A 26,489-nucleotide genomic window follows, 5' to 3' on the forward strand; every position below is an offset into this window, starting at 1 on the left:
AAAAAAATTCGTTGTATTTTGCTTGGAGGGTGAGTCAGTTGTGCGGAAATCGGGAGTTTCGGTGGTCGATTGTCCTGGAATGTATTGGGGCTATTCTGATAGTTGATTTGTCTTGATCGTATTGATTGGTCTACTTCCATTGGGGTCGGTGGTTTAGGTGGTAAATTCGGTCTGTTATTAAAGGAGGTATTTTCTCTGGTAATATGAGGGTTGTTCAGGTAATTGTTGAACCTCGGCATGAATCCTTGGTTATTTTGCATATAGTTTGGAGAGTGTTGGGGATATCGGTTTGATTGACGACCGAATGGATGTTGGTCGAAATTTCGTCTGGGGGAATGGGAATATGTTAATTCGGGTTAAAAAACCTCTATTATTATTGTAGTTATTAAAATTGTTATTTCGGGGAGGTTGTGGCGGTGGTTGAATATTTGCTTTTTGTGTATTGTTCGCATGATTTATTCTATAAGTATAAAGTCAAGTTTTTGACATAAATGTAATGCTTGTGGCAAGGTTTATGAGGTGTGTTCAAAAAGTATCGCGAATTTTGTGTTTTTTCAAAAATTATTTATTTATTCATGAATATCTATTTTGTCCCGTTCAAAGTAATCCCCATGAGATATTATACACTTGTGCCAACGGTTTTTCCAATCTTCGAAGCACTTCAAAAAATCATTTTTGTTATCTTCTTCAGCTCCTCCTTCGATACCGTCTTTATCTCGTCAAGAGAAGCGTAACGTCGTCCTTTCATAAGCCTCTTCAGTTTAGGGAACAAGAAAAAGTCACAGGGGGCCAGATCTGAGGAATACGGTGGCTGCGGCATCATTAGTGCGTTGTTTTTGGCCACAAAGTCGCGCACAAGCAACGATGTGTGTGAGCAGGGGCGTTATCGTGGTGCGAAAGCCAATAAGCGCATAACTTGCAGGTAATATTCCTTATTGGCCGTTCTTCCTTGTGGCAAGAACTCATGATGCACCACGCCCCTGCAATCGAAGAAAACTGTCAGTTACGATTCGCGATACTTTTTGATCACACCCCGTAGTCCTCTAACAAATGTGTCAAGAGCTTTGTACCTGCATATTAGAGTGGAGTATTATATGATTCCAATGCGGTGTCGGCATCGCCAATTATTTTGTGCCTCATCGTATGTATCGCGAAATATTTAGAGGTATTCTTAACTCACTCATGGGGTTTACACATTCTGTCTATGCTCTTCCTCCAGGAGTTAAGGGGTTACATGGGTTTCACAGTTTCAAAAAATCGAAAATTTTTTTAAGTCTTATTAAATCCTATAACATCTCCAGAATACTGTCTTAAATTTTCAAGTTGATCCGATTAATAGTTTCGGAGATACAGCCATAAGAACTTTTACGCTCGGGGCTAACTAGGCTAAGTTCGCCGTCTTTAAACGCGTTTTTCTCAAAACTATGTTTTCAAAGTCGGTTGTCAAGATTTCTCGCGAACTACTCAACCGATTTTAATGAAATTTTACACAGGTCTTCGAGATATCATTTACAAGGTGTTGAACGAAGGATTTTTTTTTTAATTCTCCTGGTCGTCCTGAAAATTCCCTAAGGCATTTTACTATGTACGGAACCTTATCTAATTCGTTTATGTTGTTCGCGTTCAGTGTCACGCTATGAACGGGTTCTGTAAAGTCAGTTACAGTCTGCGTACTCATTCGTTCGAGTACCTCTCGAACTATTGTCGTTATTAGAGTTGGGTTAGGGTGGGAGGGTTTAAAGGATGGGTGGAAGGATTTGAAGGACGGGTGGTTTGCCCATAATCTAACCTCATTTGGCTTAGTTGTTCAATTAATTCTTCGGCTGTGTCTGGCATTATATTAATCTTTTTACTTTTAATTTATTACATTAAAAAAAAATATTTTCCTTTATAGTAGCGCCTTTGATAATATTGAATTTTTTGTGAAGCTTACATTAACTTAGGACTTTTCTTTCCTATCTTTTTGTGTCGGATAATTAATTTCCTTTAATTTAAATTTATTTTCCTTTAGTTTACGACCTTTTTTTCCTTTTTTTGTTTAGATCTCTCTCTTTTGAATTGAACAATTTAATTTTTAATTTCTTTATAGTAACAATATCCTTTATAATAATCTTAAAATATGTTATAAAGCTTACATTAAAGGTTTCCAGCTTTACATGGGATGTTTTTATGCGCTCCGGGGTTGTCCTTTTCTCTATCGGTACTGAGGTCTCTCAACGTTTCCAAATCCCACGTTGTGCGTGGTAGCCGCTCGTTAGCACAGTCATTTTTTCACTTTTCACGTAGCCTTACTTTTTCAGGTTTTTTTTTCTTTTTCACAATCACTACCGTTCGCCACACGCGTAGCCTTACTTTTTGGTTTTCAGACAATTACAAATTTTTCGGGCGCTAGTTAAAAAACGTTTACTTATTTTTATTAGAAAAAATGTTTTCTGGGAGCTATGCTCCTTTATTGAATTCCGCTTAAGAACTAAAGTTTACCATTAATTATACTTAACTCTAGACCTATGTTTGCCGCTGCAATGGGTATGGAGCTGCTGACGCTGCGCTTTCACAGGTTGCCACTACACGTGTCGCACTCTCAGCGATTTAGTGGTGTCATATTATATTGTATTACATACATTGTATCATATGATATTATTGCATCATATGATACCTTTTGAATTTGTGGGATGCTAACTTATATAGTTAGTAACATAAAATTTTTAATTGTGTGTTTATTTAAACTGCATTTTCAGACTTTCTGTAAAGAGTTTATTTGTTTGTTTCTAAACGAGTGCCAAATTGTTTGTTAGTACTTAAGAGTGATCATACAGATATTTTTTTTTGTTTTCCAAGTTAATGCAAAATTGTTCGTCAGCAATTATGCACGCGTTTTATAGTTATGCATGCGCAAGATTGTATGTACAATGTGTTGTTCAATTATGGTTATGTCAGCATAATATCGTATGCCACTTCCATCCCCTTAAAAAGGAAGCTTATGCTACTGCTGAAGTCAAAGGATGCAATCTGAGTAATCCAGTTGGATTTATATTTTGAATTTCTATGGTTGTTTTAGTTTTAACTTCAAATACTATATGCAAACAGTACAAGTTATAAGACTTCTGATAAATACAATTATACAGATTGTGATATTATTATTTGATATGAATTTATCAATGTCTTTACGGGTAAGTTCAATTGGTTTCATTTGTATCTTATACGAGTATATTGGGTGTGTTTTTGCAAATAAAAGTTGAAATTGTTTCATTATTAGAAATATTAATTTAAGTACATGTACTTATAATATAAGAAGGCAAAAAATAAAGGATTTAACGGAATATTGTCGTGTCAAGTGAGTACATATTTAGCAGTTACATATATCAGTTTTTATGCTTGATTGGATTTTGTTTCTTAAAATTATAATCATTATTGTTTTCAGTGGATTTTAAGTCGTTATTCGCAGATCTGAGGATTTTGAATTGTAATTTTGGATAATGTCACCAAAACGTAATAATATTGAGAAACATAATTTGAATCGAGCAGCGTTCAATTATTATAATTATACTAGCAAACCCGGCGAACTCCGTTTCGTCACCAGATGGCTTCGTTTTATGTAACATTTCGTTTGGTGATTAAAAGATGAAGAAACATTTTTTTTGTTTTATATTTCAAAAGGAAAAATTATATTTCATTTCACAACAGAAATGAATTCATTTCGATTACAAAAATAAAGTGTTATTTAGTTGAACTTCTCTATGTAAATGAACGTGAATCCAAAGTAAATACTGAATCGAAGCCTTATACATACATATGTGCCCGCAAATTATCCGTTTCATTGAAGTGCTCTTTGGTAAACCACATTTTTTGTTTTTTGGTCTGACGTTAACACAAACAAAGCGGATAGTTTCCCAACTCGTGAACACGCAACACAATGATTTTCTAAATTTATCCCGTAAACACTAAGCGATTGGCCTTGCGACTTGTTAATTGTTATTGCGAACGCAAGACGAACTGGATATTGCAATCGTTTGAAGTCAAACGGAAGATCAGTCGGAATCACTGGTGTTCGAGGAATAGATACATTTTCACCTGCGTACTTTCCGTAAATAATGGTTGCTTCAATCAAATTCAGCATAAGCCTTTTTACCGAAAATCGAGTACCGTTGCAAAGTCGCGATGGATTCAAATTACGCAATATCATTATAACTGTACCAACTTTGAGTTGCAAGTTATATGATGGAAATCCTGGTATTTCTAGAGAGTTCAAAAACTCCGTTGGATAATTTACTACATCGTCGGGATTTGTTATGGAATCAACGGATTTGTATGTCACCAAAAGGCCACCAATTTTTGATTTAATGGTGAAATTCAGTGGGTGTACATCATTATTCTTTGCGGCAAGAATTGCTCGTTGACTTAACCAAGCATAATTCTGATAATTCTCACTACTGTTTGGGAAAGCATTTGCAATAAGAGCTTATTGAGAGTTTACAAATCGGCAAAAGTCGTTGTACTTTTATTCTATAAAGGTGATGCCTTCAGGCAAGCATTCAATTCATCTGCAGGCATTCCACGGGGAATTACTGGCAACGTCTGCCTGAAATCGCCTGGCAACAATATCATCAAGGCGCCAAAGATGTTGTTATTTCGACTGATCTTGTGAATTAGTGGAAAACACCTATGGCCAATCTGGAACTGGGGTTCCTTGTTTGCGACGTTGTAATTTCTTTGTTGATTGATTCCAAGTGTAATACTTGGGCATTTCAACGTACATCAGCGTCGCTGCGAATGGATCTGCTTCTCACATTGCAAAAAAGCTAGTTAATGTTGTCGATGGTGGTCTCTCAGCTCGTTGTGCGGCATTAGTGTCAGTGAAGTAAACTCTATGGCCATTTTCCAAATGCATTGCTAAATGTACAACTGTGGGATATCTTTCATGAATTTAAAATGACAATAATCGCCACAGTGGTCCATTAGTACTGACGTATCTGCCCATTTGGAAGTTACTGATACCATGTCGCTGCCTTTTGTGACGTACTTGCACAAATATGTGACTAATTTGACCGAATGACAACTCACAACGTTTGCATGTGTTTCGAAAATTCGTGATAGCAGCGGGCAATATGGTACAATGAATTCATTTCCGTTCTCAATCTCTTGATTTTGAACTTTAACTTTGATAGTTCGACCATGATAAACTGGATATCCATCGTTCCCTGTGACTGTTTCAGCAACTAACGGTCGCGGATATCGTTTTGAGCACTTTCCATAAGCTATGCAAGGCTATAATCGATTTAATGCACCTTCTGTGTCGTCATAATGTCGTGTAGATGGGGAGCAGTCACTGGATCAGGAATTTTAGCTGATATGATGTCATCCACTTCATTTGAATGTAATTTGTTCAGCAACCATATTAGGATATGAGCATGCAGTAGCCCACGCTTCTGCCATTCCACCGAGTACATATAACAACGTGTGTTACCAAAAACTCGATACTTAGTGAGCACATCCATCATAACCGTGAGATTTTGCTGAAATACTCTGGTGATTATGTCATGGCGATCTTGCGGTTTTCGGTCCGGTTCCAACTCACGTTCAATTTCCGTCCACTTCGGATTGCATGTGAACGTAATAAATAAATCCGGAGTTCCATAATTTTGCACGTACGTCATAGCGTCTTGAGCGTATTCGTGCATGTGGCGTGGGTTTCCGATATAAGATCGTACAAACGATGTGTCTCGTTTACACGATGCATGATATTGCTTCTTCGCTGAACGACAATGTCTCGTGATTTACTTGGATCGCCAATAATAATTGCAGCAACATCATTAATGGTGGGTGCATTGAATCTTCGCACATGTTCACCCGTTGGAGTACAATCCGCTCTTATGACAAATTTGTGCGTATCCGATGGCATTCGTTGAAATGCTGTTTTGAACATATTAAACACAGCATTACTAGCGTGAAAAAATGCTTGCAACTGATCAATAATTCGTCTCTTTAACTGTTGTGTTCCCTGAATATTGCACCGCACATTCAGCTGATCCACCATCAACAAAACGAAATTTATTTGCAGAAATTGATGCAGTTCATCTGGTGTCGGCACTATTGAACCATACACATGATATATTTGTCCTTGTATCTGTAATTGCAAACAATCATTTGTTGAAGAATACGGTGTAACTTCTGATCGTGTGATGGTGTAGTGTGTGGTGTATATGTAGTTGTTATGTGTTGCAATTCATTGTGTTGGTTTGAGTGATGGGTTATGTGTGTTGTATCCTCTACCTTGCAAGTCGGCATGAATATTAGCTCCTAAGGAAGTCGGAAGTCATGTGAAAGCAGTTAATGTATTCAAGGATGTGTTGAAAGAAATGGCTGGAATCGGGATCACTTCCATCGCACGTCGTCCTCTAGGCATTTTGGACTATGAACAGAGTGATGAATTTAACCTCAAATGCACGATCCACATAATTTACACAGTTGAACCTACCACCTTAAAGGCAAACACAATACCGGTCCATCACATCAAATTAACTGAGCAGAGAACAATGAGTAGCTGTCAAACAATGTATCACGCACCGGCGCCATGTACTTAAAATATTGGTTTGTAGTACATGCTATGTATCAGAGATGGCGATGTATGTAAAAAAAAGATTTTCCCTCTTTTCTGTTGAAATTTTTCTTGAATTACCTACTACGATAAAGGTAAAAATGCAGTTAATACCTCAATATAGCTTCTAACAATCCTTACCGCTGGTGGGGGGAATTGAAAGTCTTACATTGAGGGAGAATATAATCATTCTGACTTTATTTAGTAATTTGGAAACCTTATATACTATTTTTCAAAATATCCTAAATAACTAAATATATGTGTATGGGTTTTTTTTTTTTTTTTTTTTTTTTTTTTTTTTTTTTTTTTTTAAAGTAGGAGGAAGCATCGAAAGCCGGAGTGCGGGACTTTAATCCGCTAAACCTAACCTACTCCCACCTTATATCTCTCCCACGGGACCACTGGACAAAGTATTACTTCATGGGAGAGAAGAAGACGTTTAAGTCTCCTCTATTGCACGGACTGACTGACGCCTAATCTGTTCTAATTGTCTCAATTTTGTCATAATTTGATTTGCCGCTTCACTGACAGCTTTCCACTTTACAGAGGACTCGCACATAAGTGCTGTCAAATTTTCCACCGTGATACTACCTCCAAGGGTGGTTTTCAGCTTTTCCCTTATGCTTGAAAACCGAGGGCAATAAAAGAACACGTGTTCAGAGTCTTCTCTACACTCTGAACACGTCGGACAGTATGGACTAAAGTCATGACTATATTTGAAAAGGTAGCTTCTGAAGCAACCATGCCCACTGAGTATTTGGGTAAGATGGAAATCCAGATCCCCATGTTGTCTACCTATCCACGAGTGTATGTCCGAAATCAGTCGATAGGTCCACCGTCCTTTGCATGAAGTTTGCCACCGTTGCTGCCACATTGCAATGCTTTTATTTCTCTCTTCTCTTTTTGCTGTGGTAGACGTGTCTGATAAATTATATATTCGCGCGAATTCGTCTCCCTGGATGTCAATCGGTGCCATACTGGCTAATACCTCGGCGGCGTCACTTGAAATAGTTCGGAAAGCACTTATGACTCGTATTGCTGAAGGCCTATGCACTGTGTTAATTTGTCTAGCATATGATTTTGTTTCTAGCGCCTGTATCCATATTGGAGCCGCATACAGGATCACTGAACTTATTGCCTTAGCTATTAAACATCGTCGGCTGGAACGCACACAGCCTTTATTAGCCATCATTCTAGATAACGCATTATATATTTTATTCGCTTTACGTGTCGCATTCTCCAAGTGTTCCTTGAACTTGAGCCTGGAGTCCACTATTACCCCAAGATACTTCAGCTGCGGCTGTGAAGTAATCTCACATTCTCCTATGGTTAACGATATGTTCTCTTCAATTTTCCTAGAGCTTATGAGCAAGACTTCTGTTTTCTGCTCAGCCAGCTCTAGACTCATGGTAGTAAACCATCGGCGCAAGCCATTTATGCTATCATTGCATTTGACCCGGAGGTCATCCAGATGTTTGGCTACAGCTACCACTATGAGGTCATCCGCATATGCGATTGTTTTCACATTTTTTGGTTGCGGTATTCTTAACACCCCGTCGTACATCAGGTTCCATAGCAGCGGGCCTAAAACCGAGCCTTGCGGTACTCCACTGGAGATAGTGTAGCTCTGAGTGCCCTCGTCCGTCTCGAATAGCAATCTCCTATTTTGAAAGTAACTCATTATGATATTTATTAGATAATGAGGAGCATGTATATCGTGCAGAGCTGTTATTATATTTGCCCATTTTGCGGAGTTGAACGCATTCTTCACATCCAGGGTTATTAACGCGCAGTATTTTTTTGTGCCACCTTTCCATCTTTTTCCACTTATTGCACATTTCGCAGTATCAACTACTTCCCTTAGTGCGTCAATAGTGGACCTCTTTTTAATAAAGCCGTATTGTCTCTCTGATAATCCGCCGGCTTTTTGGATTGCTAACTCCAAGCGGTTTCTTACAATGCTTTCGTACACTTTTCCAATTGTGTCGAGCATGCAAAGAGGTCGATAAGATGAAGGTTCTTCTGGTGGCTTTTTTGGCTTTGGCAGTAGAACCAGACGCTGTATCTTCCACGGATCGGGGAATACCTCTTCTAATATACACGCATTGTACATGTTAACAAATAAACTGGGCCTTAGGGTTATGGCTTCTTTAAGGGCTCTATTTGGTATACCATCTATTCCTGGCGCTTTGGAGTTTTTGATCTTTTTCGCAATAGCCAATAGTTCGTCTTCTGTGACTAGTAGGGGTGGCTCCGTAGCTTCGTTTCGTCTAATATAGGAAATGGGGGCATGTGTCGGGAATAACGCTTCGACAACGTTTTTCATAAATAATGCATTCTTGGGTTGCTGCGACTTATTTTTGAACTTTGACATACAAATTTTGTATGCCGTTCCCCAGGGGTCTATGTTGGCTTCTTCGCAGAGCTTTTCGAAACAGGATCTCTTACTACGGATAATGGCTGACTTCAGGAGCTTTTTTTGGCATTTAAATGCTTCTCTAAGGCTGAATTCGTTATCACTTCCCAGGTTACGCTGTAGGCGGCGTCTAGCTGAGTGACAGAGCTTCCTCAGCTTGGCAATTTCGTCGTTCCACCAGTATACCGGCTTTCGATTGTTATAGTATCTCGTCCTGCGCATAGTTGCATCGCAAGCTGCAACTAGTTCTTTCCGCACAGCGGATACTAAGTGGGCTGCGTTTTCGCCTGATGCATTTGCCGTACTCCAGACGCTCTGGAAGACGTCGGTTTCAAATTCCTTTTGACGCCAACTTCGTTTTCGAGAGGTATTTCCCGGACAGCGTTCCGTTTCCTGGGAGAACGAAACTTCAGCAATTATCGCCATATGGTCACTATTTGTGTACATATCTGACACCTTCCACTTAGTATGCCTGCTAAGTGCGTCGTTAGCAAACATTAAGTCTATTATTGAATCTTTATTTCCCTTTTGAAAGGTATTTTGTGTGCCACTGTTTAAAATTGTAAGGTTTGTTTGACACAGAAATTCTAAAATGAGGCGACCACGATGATTAGTAATTCTGCTACCCCAAGCAGTAGACCATGCGTTAAAATCTCCCGCTATTATTATTGGCGATTTGCTTCTGATTTCTAGAGATAACTCCAGGAGAAAATCTTCAAACTCGCTAATTGTTGCGCTAGGACGAGCATAACAGCTTACAAAATAAATTCCTTCTATATTCGCCCATGTAAAGCCATTATGGGATTCGTTGGAACGTGATGTGAAGGCTTGACCTTTGCAGGCCCATATTGCCGCTTTGCCACTTATATCTTTACTCCAAGTGCTTTCCGAACGTTGAGAGTATTGTTCGCTTAATAGGGCGACATCTATGTTTTCATCCAGCACCGTCTGTTTTAGAAGGTCTTGTGCTGCAGCGCAATGGTTCAGATTTAGTTGCAATATCTTCATTTTTTCGTTGTCTTCAACATATCTGCGTATTTAGGACAGACCGTACTTAAAACGGAGTGCTCTCCTTTGCATAGCATACAACATGGGGAATTTGTGCATGTCTTTGCCACGTGACCTGGGGTTCCGCAACGTGTACAAAGGGAAGACCTATCAATGGGGCTGCAACATTTGTGCGCTATATGTCCTAGTTGGAAGCACCTAAAACAACGAGTAATAGGTGAAAATTCTCGGAGGCGGCATATAGACCACCCGATCTTTACTTTGCCACACTTGAGTAAAATTTTGGCATCCTCAGCTCGTAGGCATATAAGAGCTATTTGTGTGCCACTTCGAGTTTTCCGCAAACTTTTTATATTTTGCTTCCCCAGGTTTTGGATCCCACACTCCTTTTGTAATGCCTCACAGATTTCTTCAGGGGTGGTTATCTCATCCAAGTCTTTGCACATAATGGTAATATTATGAGTTTTTGGCTGTATTACGGCCATCTCACCAATAACTCCTTCTAGGGCGCTTTCGAACGTGTCGGCTCTCTTTTCTGCTTGATTTTTTAGTTCGATTAGCACGTCTCCTTTGAGGGTTTTTCTAATGTACCTCACGTTTGAGCCCAGTTCTTCAAGGCCTCTATCGCATTTTATTTTTTTCAGAATATCCGCATACGACGCTCCCTCCTTTTTTGTTAAGATTATAGCGTCTGGTTTCGATCTGATTCTCTTCTCGATCGGTTTCTTCCTTCTAACAACGTCTGTCCATTTTTCGACTGCGGGCTTGTCACCCAAACTGTCTTTGTGCATGTATTCCGTGACCTCACTATGTGTTGCTTGCACTTTGTGATTCATGTTTTTGGGCTTCTTTGTTGGTGGCAAATATCCCAATATCTCGCGTGGTCTCTTTGGAGCATTTTTTTCACTTTGAATAGGGGATACTTGCGACGCTTTCCCTACCATGATTATTTTCGACGGCTTCTCTTGCTTTTCTGCATTATCATACAAGCTTGTGATACAGCTTACAAGATCACGCATAGCTTGATTTATATGTCTCTGACCGGACATCATATTTTCGAGCTCTCTAATTTTTCTACCCAGTTTGCAGAAAATATTGGGATTTTCTCCATTGTTAAGCTTCTCAGATTTGCCACCTTTGCCTGCTTTTTCGGCATTTTCGCAAATTTTTGCTGATCCAGCAGCGGTGGGTTCTTCCGGTTTGCCTTTTGGAGGCGTTCTCAAGATTTTGGAGTTCCTCCGAAAAGGATTCTCTGGTGTACATCCCAAACTGTTCTCAGAGGCCATGACTCTGCCAGAGAATAGTTGGGAACACCTGTCAGTAGGTACGTTCAGTCCTTTCCCCTAATAAACCCTACTTATATTTTGGTGGTTGGCAATGCTGTAACCAATGCAAAACGAAGAAGGAGAAAAAGGAGAAACAAAACAAAAAACAGCTGACAGACAAAATCAAAACGGCAAAAAAGAATAGAGTGCACGTTTGGATTAGCTGTTACGTGGGGAAATTGCTATTTAATTTTTTATAAATTTACCAAAAAAGGGGCAGGTATGTATGTGCCAAATAGATTCTATTGAACTAAATTAAAGTACTTATCTATTTTTTGGTGTTAGCATCCAGTCAATTAAAGTCCTGTTCCAGTCTCCCGGTAAGTCTTAAACAAAAAAGTTTGCTATCACTTTAAAAAACTAGAGATCCTTGCTAATATTCTAGACCACTGAAAAAACACGTCTGCTTTCACTGACTACTTTCACCTGTATGGGTATGTTCATATGTATGTAGCATATTGTTTATGCTACATGATATGGTATTGCTTTCAAGTGTACATGTTGTGTGACCTTGGATTTGTTTTAATGTGAGTACATTTACAAGCAGTTGCTAAAATGTATTCTAAGAACCCATGGGTTATCATATGTAAACATCTTATCCTTAGTAATGTTTGTTTTATTGTCTATTGAATGCTATTGTTTTGCATGACAATGCATTTTAAGTATGTTTATGTATATGTATACATAAATATCTAATATTAGTGGACTGTATCAATAGTAAGATTATTTCTTATCTTATTTAACATAATATATAAAAGGTTTAAATATAACATTGTTGTCCGTGCTTTGGCAGCAACGAACATGTTCAATTTTGAACAAATGCATCTCAAGCCGCCAATAAAATTTGTGCAGTTTATGGACCCGATACAGTTTTCGTTTCCACCGCACAACGATGGTTTCAACGTTTTCGTTCTGGTGTAGAGGTGGTCGAAGATGCGCCACGCTCCGGAAGGCCTGTCGTCGAAAATTGCGATAAAATCGCTGAATTGGTCGAAAGAGACCTGCATAGTAGTCATCAACCGGGGTCGAAAAGTAACATATATTTGAGTTTTTAATATTGTAAGACTGAATTCTAACTTTATTTTTTTCTACCAATGTGTGGTGTATTGGAAAATTGTGGCTCTAGTAGTAGTCGTACGACGTACCGGCCATTATTGGATCGAGAAGGTCTGGCTTTAGAGAAGTCTCACAATACTGATCTTCTAGAGTTTTGTTTGCTATGGGGGGAAGTTTCCCTAACTTTTCAAATTTCCTTAATAGTGAATTAAAATATTCTAACTAATCCTCTTTGTGTTTCGCTATGCAGGGTTTGAATTTTCTGTGCCTTTAAGCAACATGTTGTCTTTTGGCAATTTTTAGAATTTGAAATTTCGGGAATTGCTTTTGCAATTAAACCCGTGATTTTTTTTTTTTGTGTAAGCTCTTTTTGGAGTCAGATGGGATATGTGCTGTAATTAAGCATTGAATTGTGTCTTTGTGACAATGTATGCAATTGAAATTGCTTTTGCAATTATTATATGTATGCGCCTGTGACAAGCAATTTGTGCAAAGTCTTTTTGACCTGACAAAATTATTGCGTCCGTTAACTTTTAAGCTTTTGAACTTCTCGCAAGATTTCAGTTTCTGCCCTTCTTACATAGTCATGTATGTTTGTTTTGTTCGGATGTGAACGATTGTGTTTTGTTAATGCTTCTGTTTATATTGTTTTTGCTTCTAGCTTGGGGTCCATTGAAGCTTCTAGTTTGGTAGTGTTTCTTGTTTTTAGTTCTGACTATTTTTCTTCTACTCTTTCCGTATTGAGTAGTCAGAAAATCTTTAATTTGTTGCCATGTTGGGCACTTTTTCGTTATGAGAGCGATTACTTCCACAAAAGTAAAAATTTTTTTTGTCAATGCATATACACCATGTTTACCAGAATAGGGTCCCAATTGTCCGTGGGAATAGTTTATGTGGATAGAACCGACAAACAATTTGATTCTAGTTTTATGAATTCTGCACTTTTTTTAATTTTTGGCAAGTTCACTAGTGTCGTTACTTGTTTATTGATCAGTATCATTTCGTTTTCGTATCTCGCTTTTATAGCTTCCCAAGCAAAATTGCAAATTTCATCATTAAAAGCGAACTGTTTTACTATCACGACTGCTTGACCATTAGTCTTTTATCGGAGGTTGTACAATTTTTGTGCTTCTGAAAGTTTTGGATGGTTGATGTAAACGACTGTAAGGACGGCCATTCTTCATAACCTCCATAAGATATTTCTGTGTCACATGCGGGCACCTCGAGGTGGATGCATGAACTGTCCTTTTGTATGTCTATTTGTGGCAGATCTATTCTCGAATGTGGAGTAGGTGCATTTGCTTTTATTAGCTTTAATTGGTCGGAGATCATAGTTTTTGTTTCTTCATATTGATCTAAGCTTCTTCTTCTTCTTTACTGGCAAAGACACCGATTATAGCCGAATCAACAATAGCGCGCCAGTCGTTTCTTCTCTTCGCTACGTGGCGCCAATTGGATATTCCAAGCGAGGCCAGGTCCACTTCTCCACTTGGTCCTTCCAACGGAGTGGAGGTCTGCCTCTTCCTCTGTTTTCCGCGGCGGGTACTGCGTCGAATACTTTCAGAGCTGGAGTGTTTTCATCCATCCGGACAACATGACCTAGCCAGCGTAGCCGCTGTCTTTTAATTCGCTGAACTATGTCAATGGCGTCGTATATCTCGTACAGCTCATCGTTCCATCGAATGCGATATTCGCCATGGCCAACGCGCAAAGGACCATAAATATTTCGCAGAACTTTTCTCTCGAAAACTCGCAACGTCGACTCATCGGTTGTTGTCATCGTCCAAGCCTCTGCACCATATAGCAGGACGGGAATTATGATCTAAGCAGTTTTCATAAATATCGGAAACCGATGATTTAAAATTATGTGGCAGATCTGAAACGTCAGAATCTACTATGGCTTCATGAGCTGCATGGGGACGTGTCCAAAAATTGTTAAGATTTTGGCGTTTCATTTCTAATAACGAGTAAGAATTTTCTTAAATCGGTGAGCTGGAAAATCTAGTGCAGTATTTTAACAACCTGTCACTTTCTGAAATAAATTTCTGTATTGAGCGCGTAACTTCACCTGCAGAAGCTTTTTGATTTTTATCGTCAATCATAATTTCAATTTTGTTTTAAATGTGTGTAAAAATAATGAATTTTTTTTCTCAGTGTAAATTATTTAAATAAAGTAATAGAATATTGCTTTAAACTTTTTTAGTTAAATAAGTTTTTATTTTCAGTTTAGGTTGGTAAAAAACGAGTATGTAATTGCGTGTTATTATTCCCGTTTCTATTTATTTGCAAAATAATAGTACTTAAATTTATTATATTTTAGTTCTAAGTTTGAAAATATCCGCACTTTTAATTTATTAACACCTTTTACGCCCTTAGGATAGTATTTAAGTTGGTTTCGTGCCGGATTGTGTGTTATTTTTTTTGCTGGTAGTACTGTGAGATATGTATTTACACTTGTATATATGTACATATGTATGTATCAGAGAGCTGCAACGAGTATTATAAAATCAGAACAAATACTTGTGCCAAAAACCCAATCAAATCAATTCAGTTCAGCATAGACAAACAAGATTGTTGACGAACAATCTGTGTTTCGGCAATCAAGATCGAGTAAACGATATGTATGGCTGGTTTCGGTTCCAATTATATCATGCCAGTTCATAGCGTTGTGACAATTGTTTGAATCGATGTGAAACTTCTATGAGTGTAGCAAACAACAACATTTTTCTGCTGGACTGATTTGAATCATGTGTGGCAAAAAATGTATCAGCTTTGAGAATGTGCGCATGTTACAAATTTTCGATGCCGAAACAATGGAAATTCCATTGAGTATGTACATATGTACATACATATCTACATACATTTGTTGTATATATGTACTCGATGGAATTCCCATTTGTTTCTACCTCACCTTTCTCTACACAGCTGAAGATTAACCTTGTTATAGCAAGAAATTCAAAGATCCTTCTCGGTCCTTTTCAATCAAAAAGATTTCACTGCCGAAATGTATCAGCTTCTTCTGTGATGTAACATATTAAACCCTAGTTTTATCAGATTATTTAATAAATATTATAAATAAAAGAAAATTAACTCGTAATCCAGAATCTATCTACAAGGATTACGTTGCGCCAGCGAAACCAATTATTTGGTTTAAGTTTTAACAGGTAGCTTGAAGTAAACTTGATATGCTTCGAAAATATTTTAAATTTTAACATAAATCATAACAATTCAGCGTCTCGTTTACAACTTCACGAAGGCATTTTGTATTTGTTGTTACTGGACACAAAATTAAGAAACACGTTATTCCTTTACATCATGCGTATGTGTTGTACATTCACAAGGTGCGATTGAACACTATCTATAAGGAACAAATTTCTTTAGAAATTTCATTTATATATCTTACACATTGACCAATATTTTCGGTCATCTATTGGTTTGCGCCGTTATGAGGTGCCGAGCTATGGATGGTTTGTCTAGTTTTCACACCGATTACATTAAGCCTTCCTGTACCACCTTTGGTGAAAAATTTAATGTCTTTGACGAATTTATTTATTGATTTATCGCAGTATCCAATTTCAACTATTTTCACACTCAGAGATGCCACTAATTAATGCGGAGCCCAAGTGTTTTATTTCAATTTACTTCAATTTATTTCAATTTGAATTTCTGTTGTGTTTTTCTATTTTGCAAACTAAAATGTTATTTAAAACACTTTTTAATATTTTAAATAACTTAGGATAAAAAAACTTATATGCCTCTGTGATTGTTATGAAAGTGACCGTTTTCTAATATACAGTATTTTTTTGTTAGTTATTTCTATTAGTTTTATCTTTGACCTATGCAATATTAAATCTTTGAGTTGAAAATTCTGAGCATAAATCTCTTGGAATTAAAAACAATCGGCGTTCCCACAAAAAAATGTTAGCCCCCTTACTATCAATATTTTCTGCGTTATTTCTTTTAAATTAGCCTTTTCTGTCAAAATGCTACTTTTTGTTTACACCACAACTAAGATGGATTTAATGTTTATGAGGATTAACCAATTTTCTTGAAATTGCTTTAAACTGTCCCGTATGTGGATCTTGCCTCTACTGTGTTTATGTATCTGCCTAAATTTTCCGATACTGTTTATTATTACAGTTTCATGTTAGAGCCTTTGAGATTATTTAACCACTTCAAAGGCTTGTGTTCAGAATCAGAAATGACATGTAAACAAAAAAATGATAGGCGCAGTGCTAAACTGCAATGGTTGGCGAAAATTTTTGAAAAAGTACCATACCTTTAGTTGACTTTTGATCGAAAAAGTTGGCCCATGTGTGATAGACTTATATAATTGAAATTAAGAGATAATCCTTCTGTTATAACGGCAATTCTGAATGTCAAAAAAGGGTTGAATAGGACCAATACTTCCCTTAGCCTCCATATACCTTACATAAAAATTTTCAAAATTCCGGGTGACTTTGTACCGCATATATCGGCCAATATGTGAGTTATCCCAATGAAAATAAGGGAGCGTGTTTTATTTATAACAGGGTATCTTTGTGCTTAAAATAGATAATTTGAGCGAAAACTTGGCCTAGCCCCTATATAACTAATATCAGGATTTTCGAACATCCGGCTGACTTTACTCTATATGATTGGTTTTGCACCTTATAGGGCTATATTACGATTCTTTTGGCGCCGCGATTTGAGGATAGAGGAGATCGTCAGGATTAAAAAATGTATACACATATACCCTCCTCAGACACATAGTTTTAGATATATTTCTGTTTAAAGTTCAAAAATTTATAAAATCAATTCTCGTTTTTCACTATGTTCAACCCACTTTTCACACATTTTTCAATTAATATAATAATAATACCCAACGATTACCCTCCTCCCGCCCAACCGACGCGAGGGGCGCAATCCGCGAACGAGCGGAATTAGCCGAGTCATAAAAGGCAATAGAGTTTTAAGCGTTGCGATCTTAAGCTGCCCAGCTAGTGAAACAAAAACAACAGCCAAAATTAAGGATTAAATTAAAGTTTATAATTTTTAAATGTTACTTGTTGAGAGTAGATAAAATAATTTTTTTAATGGTAAAGAGTGAGACTGTTAGATCAAATGTGCTGGAATGAGAATTGAAATCATGACATATTCGGCGGAATGGTTCGTTTAACTCAAAATTTGTTCTAGAAAATTTTAAAAGTAAGGGTCTAAACTGCCTGGTAGAGCGAGCGGGAACGTTAAAATTTATATCAGATAAGAGAGATGGGCTACAGACTGACCCATTCATGAGTTTTACAAGAAATATTATACCAAGCATCTCTCTACGACTAGCGAGTGTCGGGAGATTTATAAGTTTTAAACGGTTAGTGTGAGGGGGAAGATTTAAACTGGAATCCCAATGCAAATGATTTAAGGCAAAAAGTAAAAATTGTTTTTAAACGGACTCTAACTTATCTGAATGGACTTGGTAACTAGGGTTCCAAACCACAGAAGCATACTCTAATATAAGGCTCACTAGAGATGTAAAAAAGAATTTTTGTGGTAAACGGATCTCTAAATTCTTTAAACCAACGTTTAACATAACTAAAAGCGCCTTTAGCTTTAAAAACCGTGGCAGGTGCGTGAAGATTAAAATTGAGTTTGGGGTCCTTAGTTACTCCCAGATCAACAAAACTAACGGGTGATTTTTTTGAGGTTAGGATTTTCATGCATTAGTATTTGACAGATCACGTGGGATTTCAGACATGGTGTCAAAGAGAAAGATGCTCAGTATGCTTTGACATTTCATCATGAATAGACTTACTAACGAGCAACGCTTGCAAATCATTGAATTTTATTACCAAAATCAGTGTTCGGTTCGAAATGTGTTTCGCGCGCGTGTTTTGTTCAGCGATGAGGCTCATTTCTGGTTGAATGGCTACGTAAATAAGCAAAATTGCCGCATTTGGGGTGAAGAGCAACCAGAAGCCGTTCAAGAACTGCCCATGCATCCCGAAAAATGCACTGTTTGGTGTGGTTTGTACGCTGGTGGAATCATTGGACCGTATTTTTTCAAAGATGCTGTTGGACGCAACGTTACGGTGAATGGCGATCGCTATCGTTCGATGCTAACAAACTTTTTGTTGCCAAAAATGGAAGAACTGAACTTGGTTGACATGTGGTTTCAACAAGATGGCGCTACATGCCACACAGCTCGCGATTCTATGGCCATTTTGAGGGAAAACTTCGGACAACAATTCATCTCAAGAAATGGACCCGTAAGTTGGCCACCAAGATCATGCGATTTAACGCCTTTAGACTATTTTTTGTGGGGCTACGTCAAGTCTAAAGTCTACAGAAATAAGCCAGCAACTATTCCAGCTTTGGAAGACAACATTTCCGAAGAAATTCGGGCTATTCCGGCCGAAATGCTCGAAAAAGTTGCCCAAAATTGGACTTTCCGAATGGACCACCTAAGACGCAGCCGGGTCAACATTTAAATGAAATTATCTTCAAAAAGTAAATGTCATGAACCAATCTAACGTTTCAAATAAAGAACCGATGAGATTTTGCAAATTTTATGCGTTTTTTTTTAAAAAGTTATCAAGCTCTTAAAAAATCACCCTATACATACTTGTTCCAACCTAAAGTTTTGTATTGCGTATGAAATAGGGTCTACAGATCTACGTGAAAAGCACATCGTTTTACATTTTTTAAGGTTCAATGGCATGTCATTTCTATCACACCAAGAAACTAGGTTGTTTAAGTCTGTTTGCAACTGACATCTTTCGATATTTGAAGCATACGTTTTAAAAAGTTTTACATCGTCAGCATATAATAAAACTTTTGAAGACTTAACAACAGATGATATGTCATCAATAAAGGAACATTGATAATGTCAGAAAAATGATCGTTAAATATGACTTGTTGAATTCTATTACTAAGATAAGAAGCAACCCATTTTAGAAATATTGGTTGAAAACCAAGAAGATCAAGTTTATTCAAAAGAATTGAATGGTTCACTTTATCAAAAGCTTTACTAAAATCTGTGTATATAACATCAGTATTCTTATTCTCCCTAAAGCCCGTTGATACATGTGATACAAATTCAAGCAAATTAGTTATTATAGATTTCCCTTTACGAAAACCGTGCTGAGAACAAGAAATTAGTGGAGAGATCCGGAAGGTTATGTCGTCTATTATAATTACTCCAAAAAGTTTAGGTATTGTAGACAACTTGCTATTCCCCTATAGTTTTCAATAGATGACCTAAATCCACTCTTATGTAAAGGGATTATAAATGACTTTTTCCATATGGATGGAAATAAGCCTTGCATAAGTGATGAATTAAATAGTTTTGTTAGGGGTTGGTATATATATTTGGCACATTTCTTAAGAAAGCATGAGGGAATCATATCTGGGCCATAATTGTATGATTGTTCTAATATATTTAACTGATATAAGACGTCTGCTTCGGAAATGGTAGGTGCATTAATGACAGAAATCGGACATAACTTGTGCTGATGCGGAACATTTTTTGGAGATTTTGGAGAGTAATTGGACTTAAAGAATTCAGCGAACATATTAGAAATGGTGTGATTGTCACTAGACATTAGAGATGAGCGATATTGCGATTTTTAAATCACTGTGATTTCAGTGATTGCTATTTTTAAATCACGGTGATTTTATATTGCTATTGCGATCGCAACTAAGTCGACGTTAAAACGGAGACCTTTTGTTGTTGTTGTTGTAGCGGCAGATTCTGCCGATTTGACAGTGTTTGGCCGAATACAAGTCCGGGTCCCGTCCAGTTACGTACACCCGACTGCCGTGGGAACGACTGAACCTTTTGTCGTTATTGGCGGTAAATTCTCTTTTGGTTCCTGTAACTCGAGTCAAGTTTTTACGCCTTTCTTTTCACTACATTTTCGCAAATGTTGGAGAGGTTCGGCTACCTGAAACTTAGAGCTTATTGCATAGTTCATTTGTATGTTGGTATGATCCGCTTTTAATATTTTCAAAAAAAAACTATAAACTCCATAATCCATCAGAATGTTTTGAATACCCGCTAATAATATTTTCAAGACCAAAGTAATAACGGGAGTTTCCTAGTCTTTGGGAAAATATTAATAACCCGTAATTTTTTTATTCCATATTTTTTCTGAAATTAATTAGTTACAATTCTTGTTTTGAACACAAAAAGCTTTCAAATTTGGTTTTAACAATAAGTAAAATTAAAAATTTTATTAAAACAAATTAAAATATTCCATTTGTATTATATTTCATCTACCACTTCAAACATCACACTTCACTTCTTTTCCTTGATACATTTCCTGCCATTATTAAAAATTATAAGAACGTTACACTCAAAACTTCAAACCGCTTTGACGCAAAATAGCATATACGATATATACAATACCCTGAAGAAAGTTGTTACTTTTCTGCTATTTGCTATTGTGATCGTAATTCACAGGTTCGAACTGCGATCACAGTTTCGAACTGCGATCGCAATCACTGGTTCGAACTGCGATCACAGTTTCGAGCTGCGATCGCAATCGCAGTTCATAGAAGCGAACTGCTATTTATAAAAAGTGATCGCAGTTGCGATTTGCGATTTTTCAATCACAGTGAAAAAATCACCGGTAGTGAAATATCGCTCATCACTACTAGACATACGAGCCTTATATTTCATAGCGGACCGAAAATTAGAAATCCTGCGTTTGGAGTTGACGAAACCATAGAACAATTTTTGATTACGTATAATATTATTTTTTACTTTATTTATATAATTATTATAACATATTTTGTTAAGTTCAGCAAATTTTCGACGCAATTTAGAATATTTTGAATAGTCAGCAACTAAACCAGTTTTTTTAAAAAGTTTAAAAGCACGAGATTTTCTATTTTTTAATTTACATAATTCTTTCGAAAACCATAAAATAGAACTCCTTTTTTGAGTAACAACACACTTCGGAACATATTTTTCAAATAAGTTTAAAATAGTTTCATTAAAGTGGGAAGCACTAAATTCAATATTGAAACTGTAGTCTGGCCAAGTTACTTTAGAAAGTTCGTTATTAATCTTCTTAAAATTAGCTTTCGCAAAGTTGAACCGAAAGTTAGGTATGATTTCGAGGTTAATTTCCAAAGCAGGATGATACGGGTCCTCTGACCGAACCAAAGGATCACATCGGACAACGGAGAACATTGAAGTGTTATCAACATAAACTAGATCTAAGATCTTACCAAACTCGTTTGAAATTAAATTAATTTGGTTAAGGCCCAGCTCCGACATTTCATCTAAGAACTCGTTAAAACATAAGCGAGTACTCATCGGAATGGTGTAATTATCAATAGAGTTCCATGATACGCACGGTAAATTGAAATCTCCCAAAACAATCATGGAATCTGTATTATTATTCATTGAGAAAACATTATTTATTAATGAAGCATGTTGCATATATACAGATATATCCGAATGAGGCGGTATATAAGATAAAGTTAAGTAGATATGGCCACTATTAGCGCAAACGAATGCACTTAAATTCTATGAAATCAGCAAGCGGAACATCGTCTTCTTCAGATGGAATTGAAGAATGAACAGCAAACAAGACACCACCTCCTTTTCTGTCCAGCCGGTCATATCTAAAAATTTGGAAATCGCTGATGAATATTTCATTATCAAAAATGTGAGGCTTTAGCCAAGTTTCTGTGAAGGCAATGATTTTAAAATTGCAATGAGCGCTATTTAAATACAAATCACCAAGTTTTGCATTAAGACCTCTAACATTTTGATAATAAATATTCAGCGAATTATTGTTAATTAGTTTTTTGTAATCACGGGCTTTCTTGGCAATTTAGAGATAACTACAGGGGGCTTATCGCGTTCGTGCTCGAATTCGTGCACAAAGACCCCAGATGGCCAGAATGAGTTATCAAGTATCAATTGAAAATTGTCAGCGGATACGTCGATCTTAAATGACGAAATATCCCTGTTGTATTTGAAATTAAATTTACGGATGTCTGTATCTTCCGTTTTTAATTTCGACGAGATGTAACTTTTTATATCGTCGACTGTCGTATCCGCAGCAAGTCTTGAGACAAAAATTGCCTTTTTCCGTGGTATTAAAACTAAGTTGTTATTAGCTGACTTGGAGGTATTTGGAGGCGGATCTTGCGAAGTTTTCCGCTTACCGTGTTCAGTAACAGTTTTCTCTGTGTCTTGTGCGGACGGAACCTTCTCTCCTTGAGGACAAGGGGATGCAAGGTTAATGAGGTCAAAAGTGGGTGGAGGCATTCTCTTTAAGGAAGATACAGTGGTATCTTCATCAGACGGACGTTTACGTTTAGCTAAAGGTTTTGGATTCTCTTCCCGCACATTTAGGCATTGAAATGATTGAAACAGCGTTTCATAATTCCTAAATTTTTCAGTCCTCCTTGAAACCATTGCGCGCCTGCTTAAAAACTTTAAACAATTCTGTTTCTGTTGGTCTGCATTTTAAGCAAGACCAGCGCAAGCCCTTACCGTCGAGAATAGAATCTAATATCCTACCTGTCAGTCCAGCACATTTAAGATGGGCAAGCCCATCACAAAGCCAGCAAGAAACAAAGCGTTCCGACTCGCCTTTCACAGAGCATTTCGGAAAGTTACAAGTCATAATGAACCAAAAACAATATTAAATAAAAATATAAAAAACTAGCTAGCCGTTGTCCTGCTTGAAATTATGTGATTTGAAAAGACAAAAATACATACTGTATTGATAATCATTTACTTACTTACTGCGATTTTTCTAAATTATTTCAATGTAACGCAGCTTGATAAACAACATTTTTTGGTTTCTGTTCCGATGCGTAAATGTACAGAGAAGATAGTTTTCCATATCGTGAGTACGACACGTATTTTTGGCCGTGCGAAAAACATAGCACTTCCAAATTTATGCCACAAATTTCTAGTGACTATCCTTTTATCCTGATGATTGTTATCTCAAATGCAATTTTTACTGGAAACGGAATCCGTTTGAACTGAAATGGAAATCGATAGAACTCAAAGGAATTCGTAGAATCAATCATTCTGCCCCCATGTATTCGATAGGTGCGTCACAATCAGTCGGGTTCCATTACACAGTTTCGGCGCTTGCAGATTGCGAAACATAATACCGACAGATCCAACTTTGAGACGCAAATAATGCGGCGGCATACCAAGCCTCTCCAAAAAATTTAGAAATTCCACTGGATAATTCACGGCGTCGTCTTCATTGTCAAGACGATCGATCGATTTGTATGAGCGCAAGTCTCCCGGAATTTGACTTTGAATCTTCCAGTTTAAGTCAACATTATCGGTATTTTTGGCAGCTATCATTGCACGTGCACTCAAAGAATCAAAGTTACGATAATTTGGTCAATGTTCGGATAATCATTCCTGATGAGTTCATCTTTCCTGAATCGATAAGCGGCAGATGGAATTGATATCAAACCACCGAAAGTATCAACCGGAGTTAATCCATTTCCAATTCTTAGCGAATACGATGTAAAATGTCTTCGTCAATGTATGTAATTTTTGTTCATTACGCAGATTTGAAGGCTGAAATGTTGAATCGATCATCGCGAAAAGTATGCGAACTTTAGTGGCATGCGAAGTAGCCATCACATCGTCCATCATTTGATTCTAGCGATTATCATGTTCCAGCATCAACGAAGATTTGAAAAAAAGAATAATCAAATTTGGTTCAGTCGTATGAAAGTTATGAGCGTACATACATTTTGGCGATTCATTTTTATTTACATATATAGATGTTAAATAATAAAAGTAAAAGAGCAATGACAAAAATATTTGTAACAAATGAGAGCAATAAAAATAGTTGGTTATCAAAGATAACAACCAGTTTGAGATGCACTGTAACACACGAAAAGTAAGAAACTCGCGAACAGCTGTGGACAAAGATGGAAACGTATAAAAACAAGAAAGAAATTTAAGTAAGCAATATAAATTAACACTAACAATTGCACTATTTAAAATGTAGCACAAAAACCAATTGAAAATGACTCGGTGGAATAAATTAAATTTAGCCAACACACAATTAAAGTAAATTTCAATTACTTTAAAAGAACAATATTACAGTGATACTTATCTTAACGGATCACACAATTCGGATAATTTTCACAAAGTTTTAAATATTTTATAAATTGAACAAATTTCTAAGTTTCTAAGAGCACGAAAGCACAGCTGTACACGAGAAAAGTTGCCAGATACAATATAAGTCTTCTTCTTCTTCTTTACTGGCGTAGACACCGCTTACGCGATTATAGCCGAGTCAACAACAGCAAGGCAGTCGTTTCTTCTCTTCGCTACGTGGCGCCAATTGGATATTCCAAGCGAGGCCAGGTCCTTCTCCACTTGGTCCTTCCAACGGTGTGGATGTCTTCCTCTTCCTCTGCTTCCCGCGGCGGGTCGAATACTTTCAGAGCTGGAGTGTTTTCATCCATCCGGAAAACATGACCTAGCCAGCGTAGCCGCTGTCTTTTAATTCGCTGAACTATGTCAATGTCGTCGTATATCTCGTACAGCTCATCGTTCCATCGAATGCGATATTCGCCATGGCCAACGCGCAAAGGACCATAAATCTTTCGCAGAACTTTTCTCTCGAAAAATCGCAACGTCGACTCATCGGTTGTTGTCATCGTCCAAGCCTCTGCACCATATAGAGGACGGGAATTATGAGCGACTTATAGAGTTTGGCTTTTGTTCGTCGAGAGAGGACTTTACTTTTCAATTGCCTACTCAGTCCGAAGTAGCACCTGTTGGCAAGAGTAATCCTGCGTTGGATTTCTAGGCTGACATCGTTGGTGGTGTTAATGTTGGTTCCTAAAGAGACGAAATTATTTACAACTTCAAAGCTATGACTGTCGATAGTGACGAGAGAGCCAAGTCGTGAGTGCGAAGACTGTTTGTTTGATGACAGGAGATATTTCGTCTTGCCCTCGTTCACTGCCAGACCCATTTGCGTTGCTTCCTTCTTCAGTCTGGAGAAAGCAGAACTAACGGCGCGGGTGTTGAGGCCGATGATATCAATACATCGGCATACGCCAGCAGTTGTACACTCTTATAAAACATTGTACCTGCTCGATTAAGTTTTGCAGCTCGAATAATTTTCTCCAGCAGCAGACTGAAGAAGTCGCACGATAGGGAGTCGCCTTGGGATCGAACGGCTCGGAGAGGACCTTCCCTATCCTGACGGAGCTTTTGGAGCTGCTCAACGTCAGTTTACACAGCCGTATTAGTTTTGCGGGGATACCAAATTCAGACATCGCGGCATAGAGGCAGCTCCTTTTCGTGCTGTCGAAAGCAGCTTTGAAATCGACGAAGAGGTGGTGTGTGTCGATTCTCCTTTCACGGGTCTTTTCCAAGATTTGGCGCATGGTGAATATCTGGTCGGTTGTTGATTTGCCAGGTCTAAAGTCACACTGATAACGTCCAATCAGTTTGTTGAAGGTGGGCTTTAATCTTTCACACAATACGCTCGATAGAACCTTGTATGCGATGTTGAGGAGACTTATCCCACGATAGTTGGCGCAGATTGTGGGGTCTCCTTTTTTATGGATTGGGCATAGCACACTTAAATTCCAATCACTGGGCATGCTTTCGTCCGACCATATATTGCAAAGAAGCTGATGCATGCTCCTTGTCAGTTCTTCGCCGCCGTGTTTGAATAGCTCGGCCGGCAATCCATCGGCCCCTGCCGCTTTGTTGTTTTCAGGCGGGCAATTGCTCTTCGAACTTCTTCATGGTCGGGCAATGGAACGTCTGCTCCATCGTCATCGATTGGGGTATCGGGTTCGCCTTCTCCTGGTGTTGTGCGTTCACTGCCATTCAGCAGGCTGGAGAAGTATTCCCTCCATAATTTAAGTATGCTCTGGGCATCGGTGGCTAGATCACCGTGGGGGGTTCTACAAGAGTATGCTCCGATCTTGAAACCTTCTGTAAGCTGCTGCATCTTTTCGTAGAATTTTCGAGCATTACCCCTGTCGGCCAGCTTATCAAGCTCTTCGTACTCACCCATTTCGGAACCTTTCTTTTTCTGTCTACAAATGCGTCTCGCTTCCCTCTTCATCTCTCGGTATCTAT

General features: G+C 37.8%; 3 protein-coding genes across 18 annotated transcripts in view; 1 reads left to right on the top strand and 2 right to left on the bottom strand.

Annotated features, from left to right (window-relative positions):
• The window catches only part of LOC105232674 (phosphatidylinositol phosphatase PTPRQ), an 862,901-nt gene that overhangs the window by 204,211 nt on the left and 632,201 nt on the right, over window positions 1–26,489 (top strand). The window lies entirely within an intron of this gene.
• LOC125777147 (uncharacterized) overlaps window positions 1–26,489 on the bottom strand; it is a 495,194-nt gene that overhangs the window by 140,262 nt on the left and 328,443 nt on the right. The gene's annotated exons all lie outside the window — the stretch shown is intronic.
• Window positions 22,938–26,489, bottom strand: part of LOC125777143 (uncharacterized) — a 537,355-nt gene continuing 533,803 nt past the window's right edge. The window contains exon 2 of the mRNA XM_049451389.1: window positions 22,938–24,864. The gene's annotated coding sequence lies outside the window, so the exon portion shown is untranslated. The remainder of the gene's footprint in view (window positions 24,865–26,489) is intronic.

This window comes from Bactrocera dorsalis, chromosome 3 (genome assembly GCF_023373825.1).
Source record: "Bactrocera dorsalis isolate Fly_Bdor chromosome 3, ASM2337382v1, whole genome shotgun sequence".
Classification (NCBI taxonomy): domain Eukaryota; kingdom Metazoa; phylum Arthropoda; class Insecta; order Diptera; family Tephritidae; genus Bactrocera; species Bactrocera dorsalis.